This window comes from Lepisma saccharinum, chromosome 20 (genome assembly GCF_977018435.1).
Source record: "Lepisma saccharinum chromosome 20, izLepSacc3.1, whole genome shotgun sequence".
Lineage (NCBI taxonomy): Eukaryota > Metazoa > Arthropoda > Insecta > Zygentoma > Lepismatidae > Lepisma > Lepisma saccharinum.
Genome location: NC_139248.1, coordinates 19,747,845 through 19,769,558, shown reverse-complemented (window position 1 = coordinate 19,769,558; position 21,714 = coordinate 19,747,845). Strand labels below are relative to the sequence as shown.

Here is a 21,714-nt window from a genome sequence, read left to right as displayed (position 1 = left end):
AGATAATTTTGTGCCGCATCTGTTCTCTGAAATTGAGATCAGAAAACATGGCGTTGTTATAAACAGAGTGGATTATCCCGGCATTACCTCCACAGCTTTGGCCACACTAAAATTATCCAAAACCGAGGCTTCTTACTACAAAATCGGTGGATTTGAGGCTGGTGATAAAATATTAACCAAGAGCCACACTGTGCTGTTCCCCATGCGCCTGTTGCCAGGATTCTTCTCGGATTACAAAGAAATTATGTGGAAAGGCGGGTTAAGAATTACATTTAGAAGAGCTGCCAATGATAATAATGCTTTGATGAGGTACAGCACATTAAACCCTACAGGAGAAGCTCTGCCCAATACCCTACCTGATGAAGGCAAATGCATTATTCAGACTATGGAGCTAAGAATTCCTGTTGTTGAATATGAGGCCAGTTACGCTCTTAAACACAAAGCTGATATAGTAAAAATCCACAGATTCCTCTGCAATTTTACACATATCAATGCGTACAGAAGCCCGCATCTGGCACATATTATGAGTTTGATGCTACAAACTCATTCTCCAGCATTCAATTTGACATGCCTGATTTTGTGGTGGTACTGTTTCAGACTGGAAGACACAATAATCAGGAAAAAAATTCAAGTAGATTTGATAACTGCAACATCAAGAACATATATCTTAAAAATGGCAGAAATGAGGTATTTCCTAGAGAAAATTATAATTTAGACATTTCCAAGGATGATTTTCTTAAATTATATGAAGCTTTTTCGGCTTTCAAGCGTGTCACTACAGGCAATACTGACATGTACTACACTCCAGATGAATTCAAGACACAGAGACCCATGTTTGTAATTAACACCTCAAAAAGAAAACAGGTTGTGGTGAATGATAGAACAAACATTAAAATTATCTGTGAATTCCACGAGGCTTTACCAGATGACACCATATGCAGTGTCATTCTCATAGGTGAAAAATCATATGTTTATGATGTAAGAAATGAGCGGGTCACAGAGCAGTTCTAGAAGCACGATTCAAACACAGAAGCCCTTTGGATATAAAACAATACTTTACCGTCAGTTACCTACCCATTTTATACCACCTCTGCTCGTAGCAGATACCTACCCAAAATACAATACATTTGCCAAAAGTTGAAATACAGAAATATTACAATGATTATTCTGTAAGTTAAAGACTTGCAACAAGACGAAACCTTTGCATGACAATATCCATGAAGAAATTTCCTCAATATGATGGAATGGTCCCTGAAAGGGGGGCACAGTACAGATAAGAATTTCTCTTTGAGTCCCATGACAAATGACATGTAATTTCCCTCGGAAAAGGCACAGTGTAGATAAGAATTTCTCTTTGAGTTCCATGACAAATGACATGTAATTTCCCTCGGAAAAAGGCACAGTGTAGGTAATATCAACAGATATAATCACTCAGGCATTTACTAATGTCTCTTTGATGATGAATAACTCTCTGAAAGGACACAATAAAGATTTTATCTGTTGGCATACAACTCCCAGGCTAGCATGATTAATTGTTGGCAGAAACATGGGACTGATCAAAAGATTGGAAAGAACATGGAATGTTTACTTGACCTCCATTCTATTGTATTGATCAGGCAGTTTTGCCCGTATTGTTGAGCTGATATTTTACCCAGATAACAAAACTCTGGTGATTCTTAATAGAGAATAATTTTGCTCTGTTGTATAACATTTTTTACCAAATTTAAGATCCGGGAGCTATCAACTAGCAGTATTTATTCTCAAAATCTCACATATAGAATGCCACATCTATCAGGACTCGAACCCAGAGCCCCTTGTTTACAAAACTACAATATTAACATTTTGCCATCAGATTTTATGAGGACTCAAACCCGAACCTTTTGATTACAAGACAATAAAAACCATGCACCACACTCCACTCGGTCTCAGAACCCAACAGATATCAATTCAAAATTCCTGGGATTTTGACAGAAAAACATACTATAAGCTTAATTTCTGGTGTGGCCAAAAATATATCACTTTTTGACAAGTTTATGGACAAAAATCTGGCTGATGCAACTTTTGTAAGTATGCACAAATCAATCTGAAGAGCTCTTCCTTTCTGAAAAATTCCCGAGGGCATTTTTACAAAAATCTTGGATTAGAAAGAGCTCCACACTTGAGCAAAAAACTCATATGCTCATGTTGAGCAAGTTTTAAGTGTAGCAAAGCTGCTTGAGAAGAACTCTTCCTTTCTCGCGCTGTCCGTAGTATCAATACTACTACTTGATTCCGATGTGGACTCCATGTTCATTCTTGTGACATATGGTTCTTCCACTGATGATGAAGATTGTCGTAATATCGAAGCTAGTATTTCGTCTGTAAGTTGCAGGACAAATAAAGAGAATGACGTTCCAGCTTTCTTTCAAGGTAAGGAAGGATATTCTTGGGAATCTAAAGAACCAACAAAGACTAGACGTGTTCCTCGTCAAAATATAATACGAGGAATTCCAAGCTTGACAAAGATTGTTAGAAATTTAGGTGAAAATCCTCAAATGGAAGATATTTGGTCTCTAATTTTTGATGACGACATTATTGATCATATTCTGTTGTGGACAAATGTAAAATTAGAGAAAACAAGAATTAAAGTCAAAGAGCATCAAAAGAGCAATTACAGACCAACTCATAAGTGTGAAATAAAGGGAATTTTAGCTCTTTTTATGCTTACATCAATTTGTAAGTCTGGACATTAGGATATGGTTTTCCTATTTTCTACTGATTCTATGGGTAGACCCATATTTAGATCAGCTATGTCAGTGAAGCGTTTCTAAATTTTGTTACTCTGCCTCTGATTTGACGACTCTGAAACAAGAGAAACACGGAAGGAGACAAACAAAGTTGCATTTTCATAAAAAAATAAAAGTTTTTCTCAATAATAGTTATTTTTTCTTACGTAGCACTTGCGTTGTGTATGTATTTTGAAATAAATTTTATAATATTAGATTTTAAGAATAAATCTATGTAATACTTTGCAAGGAAACAAAAGTTTCGGCGTTCCGTGTCTGTCAGACACATACTTCCAATTATGTAATAAAAAATCATACTTCCTGTTAAGGGCTAAATGTATGGATGAAATCAATTAACACCTACAAAAAATTCGTTCATGGTAGATTACCAGTAGTAGCGAGGTATAGGTGTAGTATGGATCCACATTCTCGACATACGAAAATCGGAAGGACTGATCCTTTGTATGTTTTCTTTATTTTACTTTCATGTAGGTAAGGTTAGGTTAGGTTAGGTTAGATATTTCATCATTCTTCTAAAAGTCCTGATTGAGTCAGTTTTCTGATTTGCAGTGTTCAATGAACACTCCTAAACTAACCTAACCTACGTGAAAGTAAAATAAAGAAAGCATACAAAAATGAAGAACTTCATATCTATTCAAATGTGGAGACATACTACACCCAGATAGCACAGACAGCTTGCTGCAAGCATGAAGCAAGCTTACCATGGCAAGCTATTAGCTGGATGCAAGCTTGCATTAAGCAATCTAGTTACCAGAAGTGGAAGTTCCAGCAAGCTTGCCAAGGAATGTTTGCATCAAGCTTTTCATAACTACAGAATGCAATGCTTGAAGTAAGCCATAATGTGTGTATGTAAGCTAAATCTATATATAAACATGGCTGTAATGTACAATGTATACGCATAATAGCAAAACTAGAAACAATTGGGGCAAATTAACAACAAACACCCATGTTTGTAACTTCACAGTTTCTCTTTGCAGCTTTTAAAAACGATTAACTAATCAATCTCTAACTATACACTGGTAATAAATTTTTCTTTGCAGTTTTTTTTTTTTTTTTTTTTTTTTGTCCTCGTTTTCCATTTAGAAGGGTACACCTTCTCTTTGGTAAGTGAATTGTTTCCATAAATGTTTTCCCTTGCAAGGTGATGGTCTAAGTGTTTTCAGTAATGAAGTGGTACATATTTACTTTTTCTGAGGGTAGTTCACTTAGATCTTATTTATGCAGTAGTGGGAAAATTACTTCAGTTAGGAAAGTAATAATTTGCTATGGTGCGGCATGTGTTGGATATATCACGTGCCGTAGTTCCGGAGGATGATGGATATTATACAGCTGGTAGTCAGGATGCTGTGGATCTATCAGGAAGGTGTACATGGTTAAGAGATGCTGTAATGGTGTGCAGTGGTATGTGGGAAGGCAGTCGTGTAGAGCATCTTCGTACATTGTGCTAAGAAGTTGTGGATGGTGCGAGTTCATTCGACCAGTTATATATTTGTGACGGATGGCTTCGATGTGGGTTGTGATTTCGGGAAAGGTTATTCGCTCGTACAGTAGTCGTGTAGGACTTGGTAGGACTACTCTGAAGGCCAAACGAAGAGCATTTCTTTCCAGAACTTGTAGTTTGTGATAGAATGAGTCTGGGGCTGATATCCATGCAGTGTGGCCGTAAGTAATTGCTGGTCGAAGGAAAGCCTTGTAGGTATGTAGGACAACCTGGGAGTTGAGTCCCCAGGATGTTCCAATTAGCCGTTTGAGCAAGCTCAGACGATTTGTAGCTTTTTGGACGATGTTGAGCAATTGAGGTTTCCAGGTTAGCTTGGAGTCAAATATGACTCCCAGATATTTTGCAGTGGTGGCAGGCAGAATTGGAGTTCCCCGTATTTTGATGTTTAATAATGTTGGGTTCCTTTGGATCTTCGAGCGACAGCCTGTCTGCAGAAACACCAATGCTTGTGTTTTGAGAGCATTAATTGTGAGACGCCATGTGTCACACCATCTTTGGAAGGAGTTTATAGCTGGTTGGAGAGTTTTGTTTATAGCTTGGATGGTTGAACAACAGGCGAGAAATGCGGTGTCGTCAGCGAATTGGTAGATAGAAACTTGTGGGGGTTTTGGCATATCGGCAACGTATAGTATGTAGAGTAATGGTGATAAAGCAGCACCCTGTGGAACGCCAGAGTAAGGGAAATGGGGTATGACATTGCTCCATTTCCAGTGACATAGGCGACCCTATTTGTTAGGAAGCTGTGTACTAATCTGACATAGGAAAGCGGTAGGTGGAATTTATGGAGCTTGTAGATGAGCCCAGTATGCCATACTTTGTCAAATGCTTTCTCCAGATCGAATAGTACTAGACAGGATGGTTTGGATGTGTTGAAATGATTTGTGATGCGAGTCGTTAGTTTTAATAAATTATCAAGGACACTGTGTTGAGGTCTAAAGCCTGCTTGGTGCGACGGAAGTAAACTGTGTGCTTGTAAGTGCATGTGTATGCGTCGAACAATGACGCGTTCGAATATTTTGCTAAAGGTTGATGTGAGCTGAATAGGTCGATAGTTTGTTGGGTTGGTACTATCTTTGCTTGGTTTTGGGAACATTAGAACCTTTGAAATCTTCCAGTCTGTCGGGTAGTGTCCTGTGCGGAGGATAAAATTGTAGATAATGGCCAGAAAGGACAGCAATGCAAGCGGGGCCTGTTTAATCAATACGTATGTGATATTGTCCAATCCGGGAGCAGTGTTTCTCTTCCTACGCACAGTATTGATAATATCGTCTGTTGTAATAGGAACAGTTAGAGAATTTGTAGGATCAATAGTGTGCGTATTACTGGGTTGCAGTTGCCTGTTATTGGGGTTTGTGACTCTGTCAATTTTGGTCTGGAGGCGGAGATTTGGAGCTAGTTGTGGTGTCGGAGTGAAAGTGTCTTGCAAGACATTTGCGAAGGCATAAGCTTTTTCAGTGTCTGTGTTTAGAGCTGCGTCCTTGATTGTTATCGGATAAGGAGTACTACTGGATTGTCCAGTGAGCACCTTGAAACGTTTCCAGTATTTTGTGGGATGGCTTTCGTCACTCAATTGGTTGCACGTTTCAATCCATCGACGTTGTTTATAAGCTTTTATATAGTTATGAACTGTACGCAGCCATTGACGGTGTAAGTTAAGGGATTCGGGATTTCTGGTCTGGAGGTAGTCCCTGTATGCTCGTCGTGATGCTGTGATTAGGTGAAGATATTGCGGAGGTAGCTTTGGTTTGTAACTATTGAGAGTCGTCGTAGGTATGTTAGTGGTTGCCGCACTGGTAATCTGAGCAGTAAGATGTTCCACCGCCGTATCGAGTTCCTCTGAATTGTTTGGTTCTGGATGCGGGTGAGAAAAAGCATTCTGTAGCTTTTCACTATATGCCTCCCAGTTCGCTTTGTTGTAACACCAGATTTTTCGAGGTTGTATTGTACTGCTCGTATTGCGGTTACTAAGATTTAAGGTAATTTTCACTGGGTCATGGTCACTGCCGATGGAATCCAGCACAGATATGTTCAAGCAGGCACTTAGAGATGTTGATTTTATAACAACGTCAGGGGTAGTGTTACTTATGGGACGTGTGGCTCTGGGCAGTACATGGAATTCTGCTGTAGTGTTTTGGTCCAGAAATTGTAAAAAGTTTGTTTTGTCTTGCATGGTTCGACTATGATAATTGATGTCCGCTGCTATGATATAATGTTTGCTAAGGGTTTGGATATGTTGAAAGAATTGGTATGGAATAGTTTCCCCTGGTCTTACATAGATGGTAGCAAATGTAACGACCCGGGCTGGAAAGTAGATGGTACTAGCAGTATGTTCTGGCAAGTGGAAGTGTGGTGGGAAGGTAACTGTTCGATATGGTAATTTTCTATCTACTCCAATTGCTGTGCCGCCGTTTACTCTTAAGCCCGGCGGACCATCGTGGCGTAAGATGTTGTATGGTGGAATATGACAGATCGTTTTTGGAGCAAGATAGGTTTCGTTTAGCGCAAAGCAGTGAACAGATTCTTCCAAAAGCAGGTGTTGCAATAAAGCTTTTCGTTTAGAAACAGATCGGATATTTAAAAATAGAAAATTATACATATTCCGTACTGCCATATTCAAAACCTTAAACCGCAGTTTCCAAGTGGGATATGTGGAAATGCACATGAGGACCAGAGTATGTTGCATGGAGTTGCAAGTTGAAAATTGTTTTTGCAGATGCCGTTACTTGGGTTAATATGTGCGTTCTTAAAAATGGGTGCACATTTTGGAGAGTCAGGGTGAAGAAACGTATTAGATCTTCCACTGTTACTGGATGTCGTAGTGAATTGTCAGGTTCTGTAGCAGTGTCATTGGTGCGCAGGGGAACTGTTAGATCAGGGTGTTCAGGTATTGCATCTGGCTTGGCTTTGCATTTGTAACTGTATGTAGGATGGTTTTCCGTACATGTGACACATTTTGGTGCAGCATTTTGGTTTTGACATTCTCTGGTTGAATGGGGTCCTGAACAGTATCCGCATTTATCTCGGTTTGGACATGCAGCGGTAGTGTGCTTGTTATACTGTTGGCATTTTTCGCACCGCAATGGAAGAGGTTGTTGAGAACGGGATGGTTCAACTTTGTACCTGCGTCTGTATATGTATGCTCCACTGTGTAGTAGTGTGTCTACAGCATTTTGTGAGTCTGTTAGGACCCGCACCATGTATGTGGGTCCGTTGTTATTGCGAATACGGATACATTTGCTGATTTGTACACCTTCGCATTCCAGTTCCTCAAAAATCTCTTCGTCTGTTAGACTAGGTTCTACACCCCTGATGACAACTGATAGTAGTGGGGATTTATGTGGTGGTAGTGGTTGTTTTTGAATGGAAGCATTTAGTGTTTGGATGTTTGCTTTGGCTCCATAGATTTCAAAAGAAGCTTTGTTTCTAATTAGTTTTGCAAAGACTGGATCTGGTGATTTCAATATGATGCCATTACGGGTGAACAATATTTGTGCAATTTGTGCCCTTGGTACATACTTAGATGTTTGTTGGAACACATGTTTTGCTGTATTGAATTTGGTGTCGTAATTGGTGAGCAGGAAGTTGTATAAGCTGTTATCCTGTTGTTTGGATTTTAGTTGGGTTGCATGAGCTGTATTTCCTGTATCTCGTTTAATTGGTGATCTAGATCGTTGACGTTGAGGTAGAGGTAATCCTTCATAGGAATTGCGACGTCGGTGTTTTGTGGAATAGCTGGACGTTTGCATTGGATCATTGGTACTTCGTGAATCGAGCATCGTCTCGGAGTTTGGACCGTCCGTCCGTTTAGTACCTCCGGTGAAGGTTTTCACCCCTTCTCGCTGTCGTAGCAGCGTTGCAGGAAGACCATGATGCATATCAGAAGACCACAACCGTGAGTTGTTTATATGATCCAATAGAACAAACGCAAATCCTATGGGAAAAGAGGCACAAACTCAAACCAACTGACAACTCAATCCAAAGAAGCGAATCCAAATTCCAAACTAATTGTAGAGCCCAAGACAAAAGAAGAGGAAGGATGAAGGTAGTAAGGGAAAACAGTTTCAAAAAATAGTGCAAGTCGTATGTCTGCTCCACTCAACGTGTTCAACCAAAAAGGTTCCTCGCAATCACCTAACCACCGTATAGGCACAATTGGTACCGTTTGTCCGTTCCAGACTTACGGCTTCCACCTGGAATAATTGGCCCACGATGCGTGACACAAGAGAGACCGACTTACGATTACCTATACCTGATGTCTTTGCAGATTTTTGTTTTTTTGTTTTTTTTCGTTCATCCGTTTAGAGGGTTATGTCCCTCTCTTCGGTACGTGCTGATACTTTTAAATATATAATAATAATAATAGATAGGCTAAGTGTACTTTTTCTATTTTTGGGATTATGAGATGAACACTAACCTGGTCTTGAAATGATCTTGGATTTTCATGGCTATATTATATAACACCCTACTTTCATTCTTATGTTAGTAAATAAATACCCTTTCTTGTAGTTTGATTATTAGTTGCAATATGAAGGGTATAAATGTGGTCGTAATTGTGGTGGATGATGAATGGTGTATAGTTCATAATCAGGATGTCTGGGCCCGATGGTCAGAGTATACAGAGTTAAAAGATGTTGTAATGGAGTATACAATCTGTACGGGTAGCAGTCGTGTATTGCATCTTCACGGATTGTGTGAACCAACGGTGGGTGTTCTTTGTTCATCCTGTTATTTATATATTCTTTTCGCAATGCCTCTAGGTGAAGTGTTATATGTGGAAAACTTATTCGTGTATATAAGAGTCGAGTTGGACTTGGTAGTTTGATTCTGTATGCCAGTCGACATGCATGTCTCTCTATGATTTGTAGTCGTTCATAGAACGAGTCCTCTGCTGAGAGCCATGCTGTGTGTCCATACGTAAGTACGGGCCGAAGAAAGGCCAGATAGGTATTTAGGAGGATGTTTGTTCGAAGTCCCCAATTCGTGCCGACAAGTCTCTTCATCAGCTGTAGTCTGTTTTTGGCTTTCTTTTTTATGTTCTGCAGGTGTGGTGTCCATGTTAGTTTTGTGTCAAATATGACACCAAGGTATTTGACGCTGTTGGTTGGTATTATGCGTGTGCCACGGATCTTAAGATCTAACAGACTTGGATTTCTTTGTATCCGTGAGCGACATCCTGTAGGAAGAAATATTATGGCTTGAGTTTTTGCGCTATTGATGGTGAGTCTCCAAGTGTCGCACCATCGTTGAAATACATTAATAGCTGGTTGCATAATGCGATTTATTGCTTGAATTGTAGAACCACAAGCCAGTAGAGCTGTATCATCAGCGTATTGGTATGTTGACACCTGAGAGAATGTTGGCATATCTGCGACATAAAGTAAGTAGAGCAGTGGAGATAAAACCGATCCTTGCGGTACTCCGGCGTTCAAGAAGATAGGGTGAGACATATTGTTATTTATTGTTACATATGCCATTCGGTTGGTAAGAAAGTTGAAAATTAAACGAATGTAACAGAGAGGAAGGCGAAACTTATGCAGTTTATATATGAGGCCGGTGTGCCACACTTTATCGAATGCCTTTTCAAGATCGAATAGTATTAAACAAGAGGGTTTAGATGTATTGTACTGGTTGTAGATTCGATTTGAGAGTCTTAGTAGGTTATCCAAGACGCTAAAGTGTGGCCTAAATCCGGCTTGGTGTATCGGGAGAAAATTATTTGACAATAAGTGAGAGTGTAATCGGCGGACTAAAATTTTTTCAAGGATTTTGCTGAGTGTTGATGTTAGTTGTATTGGTCTATAGCATTTTGGGTCTGTACGATCTGTATCAGGCTTCGGAAACATGAGTACCTTCGACACTTTCCATTCGACAGGGTAATATCCAGTGCGAAGGATTAAGTTGTATATCAAGGCGAGAAATGACAGCATTGCTAGTGGAGCTTTCTTTATCAAAACATATGTTATGGAATCAAACCCTGGGGCAGTGTTTCTTTTGTTTCGGACTGCGTTTGTTATATCATCTGTGGTAATTAAAGTAGTAAGAGGGTGATTTGCGTTGATAGCATGATGAGGGCTGGGTTGCAGTTGTCTATTTTCAGGATGTACCTTCCTTGTTATTTGAGATTCTAATCTGCTATTAGGAGCAAGCGGAAGCGGAGGAGTAAATGTGTCTTGGAGAATTTGTGCAAATTCATTTGCCTTTCCGTAATCATTTGTAAGAGCTTGTTGTTGTGAGAGAAGAGGATACGTAGTACTTGTATGTTTTCCTGTTAGCATATGAAATCGTTTCCAGAATTTGCTAGGATGGCTTTCAGCATCAAGGTGATTGCAAGTGTCGATCCACTGACGTTGTTTGTGTGCCTTTATGTAGTTATGGACAGTTCTTATCCATTGACGGTGAACTCGCAGACATTCAGGATTCCTTGTTTGTACGTATTCCCGATAGGCACGACGTGATGCAGTTACTAGATGAAGGTATTTAGGTGGTAGTTTAGGTTTAAAACTGTTCACAGTTATCTGTGGAATATGTGTGCTTGCTGCTTGTTTGACTTCTGACGTGATGTTTTCTACAGCCTTATCTAATTCGTCAGAGTTCGTTGGAGGGGTGAGATTTTGAAAGACAGTGGAGAGATCTTCGCGATAACCTTCCCAATTTGCTCTGTTATAATCGTAGATCCGCTTTGGAGGAGCCTGTTTGTGTTGAGTATAGTGGTGCACTGGTAGAGTTATTTTAATTGGTGCATGATCACTTCCTATCGGTGCAAGGACTTCTATGTTAATTTTGTCAGCTAAGGAAGGTGACACAAAAACTACATCGGGGGTTGTGTTACTCTCTGGACGAGTTGCAGATGGTAAATCTTGAAATATACCTGTAGTATTGTTATCGATGGTAGTGTGGAAAGCTGTTCGTTCTGCATTTGTTCGACTATGTATATTAATATCAGCTAGTATGAAGTAGTGACGGTATGTAGAAGCGATATAAAGAAAGAAGTCCGTAGGTAGAGGGCTAGTGGGTCGTATATATACAGTGACCAATGTCACATTTATACTTTTGAGATAAAGTGTGGCAATAGAATATTCTTGGTATGGAAATTGAGGTGGTAATATATTTGTTCTATAGGGAAATTTTGGCTTGATCCCTAGGGCTACTCCACCACATAATCGTTGCGCCGTTGTAGGACCGGGTGTATGTAGCAAGGAATACCTGGGTATGTAAAGGGGTGTGGCTTTGGGGATACGGGTTTCATTCAGTGCAAAGAAATGAATGTCTTCTTCCAGGAGAAGTTCCTGGAATATAGCTTTATGTTTCGGTAGAGAACGGATGTTCATAAATAGGAAATTATATTGTATATAGCCCGCCATAATTATATAAATAACAGTTAGGTTTCTAAACTTCAGTTTCCAGTGGTACAATTTGAAAATGTACATGTGGACCAGAATATGTAGCGAACAGATGGACACGGAAAAGAGTCTTAGCTGTCTGTACTATCTGTTGTAATATATGTTGGCGTAGAAATGGGTGGATATTTTGTAGGGTTAATGTTTGAAATCTAAGTAGATCTTCAACAGTCACTGGTTGTTTCAGAGAGTTCTGTGGTGGAGTTGTAGAGTCCATAGTTCTTAATGGTACAGTTAGGTCAGGGCGTGAGGCTTCGGGGTTTGGGCGTGCAGCACAGCGGTAACTATATGGGGGATGAGCCTGTTTGCACGTGTTACACTTGGGTGGTGCATTTAGATTCGTGCAATCTTTAGTCGTGTGTTGGCCAGAACAATAGCCACAGATAGGTGTTTCGGGGCAATTTGCCGTAGTGTGGACGTTGTATTTCTGGCAGCGTTCACGTCGTAACGGAAGAGGCGCCCTTGAATGCGATGGTTCAACCCTGTGTCGTTGGCGATATATATAAGCCCCTTCATGAAGTAAGCGATCGATTGTGCTGGAACAATCTGTTATTATTCGCATCAGGTAAGTTGGTCCGTTGTTGTTTTGGATTCGAACGCATTTTATAACTTCATGCCCTTCCAACCGTAGTTCTTCTAATACTTCTTGGTCAGCGAGTTCTGGATCTACGCCTTTAATAACGACTGACATATGAGGTGGTTTGTTTGGGGGTGGTGATTGTTTGGCGGTTTTGGGTGTTAGTTGGGATAGAGCAGCCTGTGGTCCAAAAATTTCGAACGAAACTTTGTTTCTCAAAGTGGATAGAAATTGCGGATCTCTGGATTTGATAATGATGCCATTTCTGGTGAATATAATTTGTTCTACTTGTGCTCGGGGGAGGTATTTTTGTAACTGTTGAAGGAGCAACTTAGGAGTTCTGTACTTGGGGTCGTAATTTTGTAGTAGGAAGTTGTAGACAGTGGAATTTTCTTCAGTTCGGCCATCAATTTGTGTGGTATCTCTGGGATTTAACTTTGGATTGCGTGTTTGTTCTTGATATTTTTGTTTCTTTTGTAGTTGAAGAGGAGATCGAGAGCGATCCCTGGGTGTTTTTGAATCGGCTGAAGTGCTTCTTGAGTTGCCTCGGTCTTGTTTTTGGATTATCCTGTCTCGAGAGTTTCATGCATGGTGAGCGAAGGGAGGCAACCTAGTAATCCTTTTCGAAGACGAAACAATTAGGAGACAGAGTTATTTCAGGTGTTGCAAAATAAGCAAAGTACAAGGTGCTGCAAACGTGGATTGTAGCACAGTTCGCTTCTAGTTAAGCAGAGTACAAAGTACTGCAAACGTAGATTGTAGCACAGTTCGCTTCTAGTTAAGCAGAGTATAAAGTGCTGCAAACGTGGATTGTAGCACAGTTCGCTTCCAGTTAAGCAGAATACAAAGTGCTGTAAACGTGGATTACAGCACAGTTCGCGATGCACAATCAGGGCTTCAGTTGTCACCGTTAGGTTTCCACCTTGATTCTCGGGGACTGGGCCTCCCCGGATGCCATGATGTCTTTGCAGTGCTTAGCTCCTGATTATATAATCAGGAATAAAAATATTTATCATGGGAGTTTCACTTTTATTCACCACATTTTATTTTCTGATCTTTGTTGCAACTTCAATATTCACACATATTTTGAAGGTTATCCTTCAACAAATAATAAAACACATTTTTCACTAATAACAATCAAAGTTATCCTTATTTATGTTACTAAAACTTATGTTTATTTTACATTTGAGTTGCACTGCCATCTAGCGTACGCCGCATGAAATAAAAGCTTTGGTGCTTTATTCACACTGGAATGCATTCCACTGTATTTCAGTTTTATTTCATTTTGTCACTATTGTTTATGTTTAATAAGTATCTCTATTGTTATATTAAATGGGTGTGTCTATTGTTTTATTTTTTTTAAAAAAAAATGGATCCTTATCACATGCATGAGGCTTACGTCGAGCTTGCCATGTCAAGCTTGCTTTGACAAGCTAAAAGGAAGTTATCGCAAGCTTGGCCCAAGCTTATGTGCTATCTGGGCACTTATTGTCTTTCTTCTTCTTCTTCCAATGTGGAGACACACTACACCTATACCTAGTGGCGATTGGGTGCCAAAACCGGGGGGGGGGAGTAAGGACAGTATACTTGCTCTTTGTAGACAAGTACATAGTTCAGGGACATCAAGTGGTGGGGATAACTGCCCCCTCCCCAAATCGCCGCCACTGCAGGATATTGTTGATGATCCTACCCATAACTGGTATAGAAGAGACACATTGCAATAGAGAAGACGTCTTGAATTATTTTTTTCAAAAACTTAAACACATATTTCAATGATTTGAACACTCACATGGCCCGCGCGGGACTCGAAACTGCAACCTTCAATGACGAGAGTCCATCACTCAACACGCTCGCCACCGAGAATGGGAATTGTTCGGTACCTACCTCTTACATTCGAGGCCCCAACAGAAACGGACCACTTCTTAAATATCAGTATGTATAGCATAAGGTACTCCACGATGTAGTTCTAAAATTGATTAGGTTTAAGTAGTTCAGAACAAATAGTGTTAGGAGAACAATATCTAAATGGAAATAAATTCTAATTTTTGGCATTCTCTTTTTACAGGTAAGTCAGACCATACTTCTTGTGACAGCTAATGCTCCATACATGAGAATTACGTAAGTACGACATTCTTTGAGTTGTTTCGAGATATTGAGTTATTTTTTCATTTATTTTGTTCTTAACGGAAAAAAAGAAGGCGATTCGTAACTCTATAACGTTTTACTTTCCAAGATTTAGTGCAGTGCATAATTTCAAATTTCGCGCTTGAAAAATGTCCTAGTTGAGCTAATGCACTGGAAATCGTCCTGCGTATCTATTGGTTAAATATTATTTTTTATAAACTTGATTGCTTTTATTTCACGTCGCTTTTCTGTCACTTGTGGCTGATCGCGAAGATATTAATTTTCTAGGAGAATAATCGAATATGAAGCGAATAATCGATTATTAGTACTGAATCGATAATGAATATTATCTATCCGGTAAGGTTTTCCCGTACAACCAGTGATGTGCGTCTACGCGTAAACAACGATAGTCTACATTCTACACGTAGACTATTTTATACACGTAGATTACGTAATCTATGTAAACAACATGGCGAAAGGAGATAACTTAGCAAAGTGCGCCGTGGAATAAAAAGAATATTATACTGCCTATCAGTTGCTGATGTGTGAGAAGAACTTTTCATACTGTTTCTTCCAAATTCGAACAATTACTCACCTAGGAAAAAACCTAACATAGGAAATATTCTAGTGTTTTATGGGGAAAAGACCACTATTGCCACACGACTGCCATCTGTTGTTGTTTTTTGCATACTATTTATCTTCTTCCATAGTTGATGAGAGAAGAGACGAGAAATTTTGTTGTAAATAGGATTCTTTTCAGTTTGTTGGGACCCAATATAGTTGAAAATGTCACTTTCCTTTCATGAAACCCTTGAAAATTAATTTTAATGCACTTTAGATTGTCTACGTAGTCTATGTAAACTACAACCCAATGTAATCTACGCGTAGATTACGTGTAGACAACGCATGTAGACGTAAACTTATAGTTTACACCGACAATAGTTTCGCATTGAATGAAGGACATTCAGACGAACACCTTTTTCAGTAGTGTCTTGCCCATTTCGACGCTAAGATCCTCCGAAAAATGCTATTTTATACCCTGTATGTATGCAGGAATGCGATAGAGATTCATGGTTGCCACTGACAGTTAAATATTATGTGGGAAACGAAAAAAAAATTAGTACCTTACTTATAAACTGTGTAACCATAAAAAACCAGGGCCACTTGTAGACTGTGAACACCTCTGCAAAACTTGAACAAAAAAGGATATGAAACATATGTACGGATGGTAATGCATATGATTTGAGGAAATGGTCAACATCTGCGATTTCACACTGTCTTTGTGTCTGCTGTTATGATACTGTTTCCATGCCGTACTATTAAATTTAATACATTTTTTCCGACAGGAAAATAAATAACAGTGGCAACCATGAAACTTCACTGCATGGCTGCATATATACAGGATAGAATATTACGTTTTTGGAAGTCTCGTAGCGTCGATCAGTCCCGTTTCTTTTTATTGATACACCCTCGTACATGCTGGCTTCATGGACTAAAGCGTTAAGTGATCGTGTAACGATCTCGCCACCTAAGTTACCGGGTTCGAGTCCCGACCTATGCATGGGTGTTCATTATGAGTGTCCCTTCGCCAATTCTATCACTCGTCCTCATCGTCGCGAGTTGACAAAAGTGTTAGAAAAGCGACGTAAAAGAACAAAAATTCGAATACTTACTCAATACATATAACGAAAGAAAATAAAATTTTCATCTTTGTTCTTGGGAACAGAATATTCCCATTTCTTACTATAATATAACCTATAATTTTTAAAGTTATAAAACAGTAAAACAAAATACCAACTATTTCCCTGCTCTTAACCCTTCAAGGCAGAACGACGTACACGTGTACGTTCGCTGCATGGTTGATGTCAAATTGCTGTTAGATGCCATCTATTGGCGGTAGACATACACTAAATTGTTTTTACCAGTTGACCGGAAAGGTGTTGGTCTCTACTGCCATCTACAGGGATATAAGAAAACTACTTGCACAACATTGTGTTTGTCACTGAAACCAGGCTGGGTTGTCCCAACTGGTTAATCAATCTTATCTAAACATAAAATATTTTACTAGCGTATCATATTAAAATCAAATTTTCATACTTTTTTTTTGTATCGATGTATGTACACAACGCACATTTCATTTTATTTTCAGTTCTAGCAATATATCTACAAACACACAGAAAAGATTGTTTCGTCTCTAGTGTACCAGAAACAACAACCAAGAAACATAAAAACGTTCATTGAAAATATTTCCTCTCCATTTCACTGTAAACTCGGTAAATCTTTTCGTCGATGTTTCCCTGTTGTGCTTTGAGAGGTTGCTATACAATGACGTTATATCAAGCATGACTTGTTATATATTTTTTGCTTCAGTGAGTTTGTTCTATTACCTACATGCTTTAATGCACTGCTGAGCTCAATTGCAGCGAAAAAAATTACGCTCCGAAAATTAGATGTACCGTGCGTCCATTTCGATCTGCAGCCGAGAGATCGGGAGAAACGTGGCGGGCGGCGCTGACGGAGATGCCGACATTTGAGGCCTGTAATGCCCGCTTATTTTTGTGGACATCTTGCAAAACGAGCACTAACCTGTGTTATAACACGCAAAAGTTCTTCTGTAATTCTTCCAAGTTCCACCCTTATATACACAAATAAATACGCTTTAGAAATTATATTAAGAGCCACAGATAATACTCTGTAAAACATTTTAATCATAGTTTTGACCAGTAACGTCCTGCTTAAATTTATATCCTTGAAAGAGTTTTGTGTCGATGGGGATCGTTTGGAGGTTTCGAATGTGCAACACTGTATCAAGATTACGCTGCAGACGAACCGTTAAAAGCTAATGGTGTTCGTGAGCTTCCTTGCAATCCGAAATATCCTAGCTCAAGTTTTTTGTTCCTTCGCGACTACAGAGCTGTGAATATAGTGGCAGGCAGATGTAAACCAAGAGCGTGTTAATTTCGTACTGTGCCTAAGAGTGTTATTCTTGGTTACTTGCCGTTACTTGTTTGTGTTATTGCAGTGTGTATTTGTGTTGTGTCAGTCAGACGATTGGAATGCCAGCCGCAAGGTTCACGTTAGAACAAAGAATTTTTATGTATGACACTTACGTGAAAACAGACTCGTGTCGAGACGTGTGTAGGTGGACATCACTTTGAACAACTCTTATAATACAGGTTAGTGCTCGTTTTGCAATATTTATATAAATGTCTGCATATGTCCATAAAAATATGCGGGCATTACAGGCCGCAAATGTCGGCACCTCCGTCAGCGCCGCCCGCCACGTTTCTCCCGATCTCTCGGCTGCAGATCGAAATGGACGCACGGTAGAATGTTCCTGGTTTCGTTTTCATACTATTACATACAGGGTTTAATAAAGATTTGTGGCCGAACGTTGATAGAATATTATACAGTTAGAAATGAGCCCGAAAAATCCATTCAAATTTTGGAGAGCGCCCCAAAAGTGTTCAAAGTAGGTGTGAAGCGATTGGACTTCGTTCGATAGGACATTTTATTTTAATTACGTAACATTGGAAGTAGGCATAGACATTACCCCCATGTATATAATGCCTGCTGGCAATCACTTCTTAGTCCAATTGCTCCCATTCTTCTTGAATAGCAAGTCTTCGCTCTTCAATTGTTTCTGGAACTATTGCGCGATTTCTGATATGTGGTTTCAGTTGATACCAGATCGGGTTTAGGTCCGGACTTTGTGGTGGCCATTCTAATCGCGTAATCTCAACTTCGTCCAGGTACTCCGTGACAATATTCGCAATGTGAGGACGCGCATTGTCATGCATAAAAACAAAATCTGGGCCTATGAATGGTGCATATGGTACTACATGATCTGCCAAACATTCTGTAATATACCTGCGAGCTGTCTTTGCCTTATTCTCTACAAGAACCAACTCTGTACGTCCTTGTAAAGAGATACCTCCTTAGACCATAACGCCTCCAAAGGGTGTTATTTCAACGAAACAACATTGTGCATAACGCTCATTAGGTCTTCTATACACATGTTCACGCCCGTCTGTTGAACGAAGGTTGAATTTTGACTCATCGGATAATAAAATATTTTCCCACTGCTCCACATTCCAATGTAAGTGTTTTGTAGCAAATTCCAGTCTTCGCTTCCGGTGACGTGCTAACAACCTGGGACCTGTAGCCGGCCTCCGAGATGATAAACCACTTTCGTTCAGTCTTCTGCGAACTGTTCGTGAAGAAACCACAGCTCTATGAACATTTCTCAAACGCCGTGCCACAATATTTGAAGTCGTACGACGGTCTCTTAAGACTATGATACGCATGAAACGATCTTCCCGTGCTGTTGTGCATCGTTTCCGACCAGAACCCGGTCTTCTACCATAGGAACCAGTTGCATCATACCGTCTGAGAGCTTCATGGATAGTACTTCGTGCTATATTTAGCACCCTAGCAATATAGCACACAATACGACCATCATCACGAAGAGCTACTGCTTTTACTACCTCTTCACGTCTCATTTTCAAGCTAGCAAACTTACAATACACTTGCATGAAAAACACCAGCAATGACAATGTCAATAATATATGTTACTATGGTTACTATGAACCAAAATTCATGCCTCTCTAGACATTAAACAAAATAACATCAACAGGAATTGAAGATCAATAAATTAAAACAAAATTGCATGAAATTGATTTTGAGCCTACTAGGTGTTCCAAATAAGTAAATACGAGTAAATAAATAAATAAATAAATAATAAACAAAAAAGTATGGAAAATTCCCAATGAATGTTCAATTGTTCAATACTTAACTGATTGATTGACTTGGTGTTTTTAGTCCACTTTATGCACATTAAGGCTAGTCGGGACTGGACCTACAGTTTAAAGTGGGATCCGAACCACTTGTGCCTCCACCGGGTATCGAACCTAGGACCCCTTGTTTACAAGGCGACAACGCTACCAGTGCGCCATCGGCGAGGTCCAATATTTAACTGAGAGCGTAATTCATAAGTAATTGCAATTCAGGTGTCAAATATTAAGGTGTCCGTCTTTTTTTTTTTTTGTCCAGCAGTATATTAGGTAGTGTTGGTCAAGGATTTCCGGATAAGGGTGGCCAGTTTTCGAAAATATCTGGATGCTTTGAGTACCGGCTACCGAGATCCGGGACAGAATTTGGGATACTGCAATGCAGAACCAAGATTCGGAACAGAAAATCGAATACCTGGATCCAGAACGGAAAATGAGGTACAATGATCCAGCATCGAAAATCGGGTACGCGAATCCAGAACTCAATTTTTGTTACTCAGATGCGGAACAAAAAAAAAAAATCTGGTACCGGAGTTTGGAGTATCCGGATTCAGCCCCGAAAATCGAGTCCGGATTCGGAAGTGACCTAAACGCACGGCCATCAAAATAGGCGTGCGGGTAGAATTGCGCTGGTGCCACATAGGGGAAAAGTGAAACGAGAGCGGGACAAAAGTTGCTGGTTCCAGCGCACTGTGTGGCAACGTCAACCGGGCTGCGTTGCCTAGTTGGAGCGGCAGACAGACCACCTCTCTCTGGAGCACTTTCGAGTCCCATTCGATACAGAGCTGGTGATCGTGTGAATTGAAAGTTCGCTACAGGCCCGAGAAATGAGTCCCAAATCTATACACGTCGACTGATCTTAAACCTCCGAATACACGAGGATGTGCTCCGACGTGGCAACAGCGCGAACTTCTGCCACCCGCCTAATTTCATGGCGGTGCCTTTAGATCAATTATTATCTGGGATCTGGTCAACTCTACTAGTAAGATACAATGTAATCAATGTCTGTGTTGAACTTGTAATCGTAACGCTGCTTTAAGACTGTGTTCTAAGTTCGAATCCTGGTTTTGTGTTGTCGCATCATCTATTTCATGTGTTCATCATTAATTCTCGGCGTTCCGAGTAATCATGGAAGCAGATGCCTATTTGGGTGTTTGTATTAGTAAAGTTGATAATCATAATTGCCCTATCTCTGAGTTGCGGCTCAGCGGTCAACAAAGGACAGACCCCAAGGGGCAGAGGGTGAAATTCGATATGCCCTGTGGTGAAGCTCCCTTTTGAAGTCGGTAGGAAACAGCCCTGGGATTAACTACCTTAATACCCAACGCCAAACTGTCCAAACGTGAACTTGACAGGAAGTGATACATACGATGCTATTTAAGCAAACATCACTCGTGCCAATCAAATGCAGATCTGAATTTGCATTCGTGATACAGGAAATCAACAGTGACGCCAAGATTAGACGTATAGGGGAGCTGAGGAAGCTCTGAATTAAATTTAGGTAGGGTTACCAGCAGTAGCGTAACTGACACGCCCTACGCCAACCCCCCCCCCCCCCCAATGTTTTCTTTTTGGGGTATAGACAACTGCTCCAACTTGAAGATTCGTAACAAAATGTTATTGTTTCCGCGTTCAATTTCAAAAGGAAACACACACACTCTCAGTTCCAAGCGGAGAGACAAGAAACTTATCTTCCAACCAGAAGCGTCTCGTGAATGTATGCGGTGCATGCTGCGCATGCGTCAATTGTGGGAAAAAGGACAGCATTTCCATTCATTTTACACGAGAGCGCTGAACTAAGCTTATATTACATTTCTTGGATCTGAAGTGAAAGAAAGTAATAATTCTTTTCCCACAATTGACGCATGCGTCACTTCAGAACCAAGAAATGTAATATAAGCTTAGTTCAGCGCTCTCGTGTAAAATAAATACTTCTCCTATATGAAGAAATTAGAATGTAGAAATGCTCATTAATGTCGTCGCAGAGCAAGCTGTCCTTTTCCCCACAATTGACGCATGCGCAGCATGCACCGCATGATTTCACGAGAAGCCTCTGCTTCCAACGAAGAATGAATATAGGTTACGCAGTTCATTATTTTGTAATATTCTATATTCCCGTATTTCGTCATCAGTTTTAGGTCCAAATATTCTCCTAAGTTCTTTATTTTCATGAACTCTCAATTTATGTTCTTCTAAACTTAGAGACCAAGTTTTACAACATTATAATTCTACCGGCATAGTAAATAAATATTACAGTATTCAGACATTTTCCTGTAATGAGGCCCATTATTAGTTACACTGAAAAGGTATAAAATTATTTTACAGGGGTGTGTGATCTGCAAGCTCACCAAAACAGTAGTGAACACAAAACTTGTGTTCGAAGTGCTGCATTTGAAAATGTACTCTTTTTTTTTTAAAGTTTATCACCTGGTACGGGAAAAGGCACTTACCGGTAAGTCAAAAACTGCAATTTTACAGCATGCAGTTATTTCTGTAAATTCTTTTAATAACAAACATTGTATGCATGTTGGATTTTCAG

At 39.9% G+C, this 21,714-nt stretch overlaps 1 protein-coding gene across 2 annotated transcripts in view; it reads left to right on the top strand.

Moving 5' to 3' along the window:
* The window catches only part of LOC146003749 (pyrokinin-1 receptor-like), a 359,130-nt gene that overhangs the window by 111,216 nt on the left and 226,200 nt on the right, over positions 1-21,714 (top strand). The window lies entirely within an intron of this gene.